This window comes from Elephantulus edwardii, unplaced genomic scaffold, assembly GCF_000299155.1.
Source record: "Elephantulus edwardii isolate Elephantulus edwardi_28Jun2011 unplaced genomic scaffold, EleEdw1.0 scaffold00156, whole genome shotgun sequence".
NCBI lineage: Eukaryota > Metazoa > Chordata > Mammalia > Macroscelidea > Macroscelididae > Elephantulus > Elephantulus edwardii.
The window spans coordinates 4,083,200-4,090,368 of NW_006399906.1; the positions used below are offsets into that span (position 1 = coordinate 4,083,200).

Sequence of the window (7,169 nt, forward strand, 5' to 3'; positions counted from 1 at the left end):
CGGTCCTTAGAGAGGGACATCATGCTTGGGAGGGTGGAGGGACAGTGCAAGAAGGGAAGACCCTCTATGAGCTGGATTGATTCCGTGACTGGCATAATCGAGGTGAATGTGTTGGAGACAGTGCAATTAGCATAGGACAGAGCAGGGTTTAGGGCTGTTGTACATAGGGTCGCTATGAGTCACAAGTGACTTAATGGCACATAAAAACAAGAATAACAATAACAACAGGGAGCCTGGTGGCCGAATGGTAAGAACCTGTGCTGCAATACTGAAGGCATGCAGTTCAAATCCACCAGTTGCTCTGTGAGAGAAAGATGAGCAATCTCCTCCTATGTGACTAACTGTCTCTGAAATGTGCTGGAGGCTCAGCTATGGGTGTGTTCTGACTCGATGGTGCACAATAATGATAGTTTTATTTTAAATACTTCATTTAGTGATCAATCTTGCTCTTCTTTCCAATACATTTATTAGCATAGCATACAGTTTTTTAGCCTATATAGAACGTTGTTGTTGTGTACCATATGGTGAGAACTGACTCATAGCTGATCATCCAGTGGGTTTTCAGAAGCAGTTAATTGCACTGGAGGAGATTGCCCATCATTCCTTCATGGAGCAGCTGTTGGCCTCGAACCTTGTGCCTTGGAGAGATTGCAGTGCGACTTCTTGCCATTAGGCCACCAGAGCTCACTGCTATTTAATAAATACTATAAAAATATAGCAAAACAAAAGCATTTTGATAATTACTTTAAGATACTGTAATTGATTTTAATATTTAGTTCTTTAAGGTGCTCATAAATCAGGAAATATTAATCTTACTTTATATCTGAGGGAACCTAAGTCCACAAAAGCTATGTTGTTGTTGTTAGGTGCTGTCAAGTTGCTTGCATAGCAAACCTATGTACAACAGCCCTAAACTCTGGTCGGTCCTGTGCCAATCGCACTGTCTCTGACACTCCCATCCCGATTACCCCAGTGACTGAATCAATCCACCTCATAGAGGGCCTTCCCACCCCCCCACCCTGCGCTATCCCTCCACCCTACCAAGCATGATGTCCCTCTCCAGGGACCGGTCCCTCCTTACAACATGTCCAAACTGTGTTAGATGGAGCCTCAGAATCCTTGCCTCCAAGGAGGCGCCCAGTTTAACCCTTTCCAGAATGAATCTATTTGTTTTCCTAGCAGTCCATGGTACTCTCAGTACTCTTCTCCAGCACCACAGCTCAAAGGCATCAGTTCTCCTTCTGCCCTCCTTGGTCATTGCCCAACTCTCTGATGCATAACAAGTGATTGCAAAGACCATGGCCTGGATCAGGCACACCTTTGTCTCCAGACTGACACCATTGCTCTTCAGTACTTTGGAGAGGTCCCTAACAGCAGACTTTCCCATGGCAATGCTCTTATTAATTTCCTGGCTACTGGTAGCAAGAGTGTTGACTGTGGAGCCAAGCAAACTGAAGCTGTGAACAATCTCAATCTCTCCACCATTCATCCTGATGCTGTGAATGGTCCAGTGGTGAGAATCTTTGTCTTCTTGACGTTGAGCCTCAATGCATATTGGAGGCTACAGTCCTTGACCCTCTGCAGCAAGTGCCTCAGGTCCTCCTCAGTTTCAGCAAGCAGGGTTGTGTCATCTGCATAATGCAGATTGTTGATAGATCTTCCACCAATCTTGGCCCCATATTTCTCTTCATAGAGCCCAGCCTGCCGGATAATCTGTTCTGCATACAGGTTGAAAAGGTATGGAGACAGGACACATCCCTGGCATACACCCTTCCCAGTTTTGAATGATGCAGTGTCCCATTGCTCTGTTCTGACGACTGCCTCCTGGTCTAAGTATAGACTGATTTCGCATTAGAACTATCCAATGTTCTGGAATTCCCATTCTTCTCAGAGCCAGCCACAGTTTGTTATAATCCACACAGTCAAACGCCTTTGCATAGTCAATGAAACACAGATAGATATTCTTCTGGTATTCTCTGCTTTCAGCTAAGATCCATCTAACATGAGTTACAATATCCCTAGTACCACGACCCCTTCTAAACCCGGCCTGGACTTCTGGCAGTTCTCTGGTGATGTGCTGTTCCCGTCGTTTTTAGATAATCTTCAGTAGAATCTTGCTTGCATGTGAAATTAATGATATTGTTCTATAGTTTCCACACTCTGTTGGGTCACCTTTCTTTGGAATAGGAACAGATATAGATCTCTTCCAGTCAGTGGGTCACATGGTTGTTCTCCAGATTTCTGGAAAGAATCGCTGGAGAAGCTCAGTATCAGCTGTGAAACTAGACCAGGAGCTGATTGTGGAACAGACCACCAAGTACTCATATACAAGTTCAAGCTGAAGTTGAGGAAAATTAAACCAAATCCAAGGCAACCAAAATATGTCCTTGAGTCTATCCAACCTGAATTTCAGAACCATCTCAAGAACAGGTTTGAGGCCTTGAAAATTAAAGAGCAAACACCAGATGAGCTGTGGGAGGATATCAATGTAACTTGTGTTTTATACAATCATTCAAAAACTTTATATTTGATATAATTTATTACCATATCTGAATTTTTTTAATTATTGAGACTTTACAGAAAGTGTAATGAAATGATCTTCCTTAATTCACTGTTGCATATTTTCTTCCCTTCCCTCTTTTCTCCCCCTCTCCTAGCTCACTTTCTTTAAAAAAATTATATTAGTTTGCTTACAAAGTTTGCATACATTGTGTTTCATACTATTCATCATTCACATTACGTTTCGTACAATCATTCTAATTTAAATGTTTTATAAAATTAATCACCACTGGACTATGGCCACCATTACCATGTCTTTTCAGATCCCTACTAGATCTTCCCTATTTCCTTGACCCTTTTCCTCCACCCACCAAATTGTGCAACCCTGTCTCTATGAGTCGCAAGCGACTCTATGGCCCATAACATCAACAACAACAACATCCTCACCCCTGTGCTCTCATCCCTCCGCCACCTTGGATCTTTATACATGTTTTACTGTTTACATGTTTACATGTTTTACTACGTTCTTGTGATGGTGAATAACACTGCAGCCCAGATGTGCAACCACATGAGAAATTGTGGTACATTCACACAATGGAATACCATGCAACACTCAGGAAAATTTTTGAAAAATGCTGCATAACTTGGCAGAGACTAGAGAGTGTTATGCTGAGTGAAGTAACTCAGTCTTATAAGGACAAATGCAACATAAGACAAGTATTATAAGAATAGAAGGATAATCAGTAAAACATGTATAAAGACCCAAGGGGGGGGAGGGATGAGAGCACAGGGGTGAGGATGTTGTTGTTGTTGATGTTATGGGCCGTAGAGTCGCTTGCGACTCATAGAGACAGGGTTGCACAATTTGGTGGGTGGAGGAAAAGGGTCAAGGAAATAGGGAAGATCTAGTAGGGATCTGAAAAGACATGGTAATAGTGGCCATAGTCCAGTGGTGATTAATTTATAAAACATTTAAAATTTGAATGATTGTATGAAACATAATGTGAATGAAGAATAGTGTGAAACACAATGTATGCAAACTTTGTAAGCAAACTAATTTATATTAGTTTGATCGTTCTAATGCGAAACTTACACTTGGACCAGGAGGCAGTCATCAGAACAGAGCAAGTGAACACTGCATGGTTCAAAACTGGGAAGGGCATATGCCAAGGATGCATCCTATCTCCATACCTTTTCAACCTATATGCAGAACAGATTATCCCGGAGGCTGGGCTCTATGAGGAAAAATGTGGGGTCAAGATTGGTGGACGATTTATCAACAATCTGCGTTATGCGGATGACACAACCCTGCTTGCTGAAACTGAGGAGGACCTGAAGCACCTGCTGCAGAGTGTCAAGGACTGCAGCCTACAATATGGATTGATGCTCAATGTCAAGAAGACAAAATTCTCACCACTGGACCAATTGGCAGCATCAGGATGGATGGTGAAGAGATTGAGTTTGTACACAGCTTTAGTTTGCTTGGCTCTGTAGTCAACAGTCTTGGCACCAGCAGCCAGGAAATTAAAAGGCGCATTGCCATGGGAAAGTCTGCTGTTAGGGACCTCTCCAAAGTGCTGAAGAGCAATGGCATCTCTTTGGAGACTAAGGTGCGTCTGATACAGGCCATGGTCTTCGCAATCACCTGTTATGCATCAGAAAGTTGGACAATGACCAAGGAGGATAGAAGGAGAATTGATGCCTTTGAGCTGTGGTGTTGGAGAAGAGTATTGAGAATACCATGGACTGCTAGGAAAACAGATTTGTTCTGGAAAGGGTTAAACCGGGTGGCTCCTTGGAGGCAAGGATTCTGAGGCTCCGTCTAAGATACTTTGGACATGTTGTGAGGAGAGACCGGTCCTTAGAGAGGGACATCATGTTTGGGAGGGTGGAGGGACGGCGCAGGAGAGGAAGGCCCTCTATGAGGTGGATTGATTCAGTGACTGGGATAATTCGGATGGGAGTGTCAGAGACAGTGCGATTGGCACAGGACAGAGCGGAGTTTAGGGCTGCTGTACATAGGGTCGCTATGAGTCGCAGGCGACTCGACGGCACATAACAACAACAAACAACAACAATGAACATTGGTGTATAAATCTCCATTTGTGTCTCAGCACTAATTTCTTTGGGTTATATTCCTACTAGTGGAACAGCTATTACCTCATCTTTTGAAGTGTCCATTGAACACTTCCCTTTTTTCCCACTCCCTTGCACCAACCTCTGATATGTTAAAATGAGATAGCAAGGCATTAGTTTTTGATACTAAAATATAAGTAATAAATAATTAAGCAATTTTTTGCACTTACCATACATGCTGCAATAACTATTTTGTGTTCAGAGATGAATATGATCCTTTTTTCTGCATCAAAGACAAATATCTACACAATTATCATAACATATTAAGCCTATAGCTATTTGGTAGCCTAGTGGCAAGGAATTGTGCTGTCCACCTAAAGTAAGATGGTTCAAATATACTACCTTCTCTCAACTAAAAAGATGGACAGTCTGTGCATTTTACAGTCTCTTAAAACCTGTTGGAGTGACAGGTATGAGTTGGCTCAGACTCAATGGCACACCACCAAAACAACATAGCTATTGAGATATTTAGTAGATTACACGGGTATGCTGAATATGAAGTGCTGAAGAATTGTGAAAGAAATGAGGAGACTTCATATCAGCTGAGGCAGTTACGTTTCTTCATAGTCTTATCTCAAAAAGGAAATAAAAGTTGATATAATCGACTCTAGGAGCTCTGGTGGCCTATTTGGCAAGAACCTGCGTTGCAATTCCAAAGGGACACATTTCTTTTTTTTTCTCTATTTCCTACTTCTTTTTTTTCTATAATTATATTTTATTAATTTTCATAAACATTTACAGAGATTTTGGGTTTCCATTCATTCATTCTTGCACTATTCTCTCTACCCTCCTCCCAGTTTGTTCTTGTCCAAATGCCACAGTGCTTGTCAAAGCCAGTTCTGATTAATCTTCTTTGTCAGTGTGTCCTTTGCCATTCCCTATCACTCCTCCCTGAGAGAGACTTCACCCTGATTCATAAGGAAAAGGGGATGGCATATTCTCCTAGCTACTTCCTGCTGAAAAGGGACGCTGTGGGTTTCAGGGTGAAGATCTTCTCTCACTACTCTAAAGGGCCCCTTTGGCAGTAGGAAACACATAGACTATTATGGAGATTGATTTTGGAATTTAGATGCACTCTTATTGATTGTGCTTGGCCGTACATGTTCATATCCTTGAAGATGTATCATGGGGGTGTTGCAACCTAGAAGACACAAATTTGACTAACAAGTTATAAGTACATGAGTCCAAAAATTATGGAAAAGTAAAAGAAAAGATTCTTTCATTGTTTTACAAACCCTCCCCCAGGTCCCCTCCACCATGCAGCCCTCGCTCTAGACTCCTGTGATGACAGAAATACCTAGTTACATATCTCTTTTAAACAGTTTTCTCCCTCCTCTGTTTCAGTGCAGTATACATTTTTGAACCCATCTTACTCAGTCTCTCCCCAACCCCAAGGACAATCCCATTCTACAACAAAGGGACACATTTCAAATCCCCCAACTCCTCCATAGGAGAAGTGTGATCAGTCTCCTTCCATGAAATTTATTGCCTCTGAAAACCTGCCAAAGGGTCAGCTATGGGTAGGTTCTGATTTGATGATACACAACAATAATAACAACAACAACAACAACAACAACATTAACTCTATAAAACAGAGGACATAAACTTTTATTGTGCTTTTAGGTGCCATCCAGTTGACTCCAACTCCTAGCAACCTATGCACAACAGAGCAAAACTTGACCCAATCAACCCTGGGCCATTTTCACATATGGCCTGGATTTATGTATCTAAAACGACTCCTGTTGTCAGTGTTTCATTCTATCTCTTTGAGGTTCTTCTTCATTTTTTCTGACTTTCCACCTTTTCAATCTCGATGTTCTTGTCTTAAGGCCTCCTGACAATGTGTCAAAAATATGTGAGATGAGGTCTCATCATCCTTGACTCAAAGGAATATTCTGGTTGCACTTTATTTTGGAACACACTTGTTTATTCTTTTGAAGTTCACTATATTTTAAATAACCTTGTGTAAGATCACAATTCAAATGCATCAGTTCATCCTCAGTCTTCTTTATACCCTTTATCACATTCCATAGTAAACAATACAATGCTATTAGTTGCCATTGAGTGGATTCTGACTCTGACTGCTGGAACCTTATGTGAACAGAGCATATCTGCTTTATAAGACTTACTTAAAAGACTTTTTCTGAAGCTGATTGCTAGGCTTGTATTCTAAAGAACTTCTGAGTGTGTTCAATTTTCAAACTTTTGACTAGCTTTTGAGTGCTTAATCATTGTGCCATCTTAGAATTCCTAAAGATGATAATAGTAACTAAAGAAAGTAAGCAAACACCATGTTAAGAAATTGAAGAAAGACGGAAAACGAATTTGAAAACCTATCAAATCAAAAGACATGAAAAGACTCTTCACAAAAGAAGACACTACACTTATATGGCCAATTGTTGTTGTTGTTATTAAGTGCCGTTGAATCGCATGCAATTCATAGTGACCCTATGAAGGAGAGTCCTCAACGCTTGGGTGCCTTTCATCCTCTCTCCAGGTTCATAGGGTTTCCGGAGGCAAGCTATTATGGAAGT

At 41.4% G+C, this 7,169-nt stretch overlaps 1 pseudogene; it reads left to right on the forward strand.

Moving 5' to 3' along the window:
• LOC102872078 overlaps positions 1-7,169 on the forward strand; it is a 34,491-nt pseudogene that overhangs the window by 970 nt on the left and 26,352 nt on the right.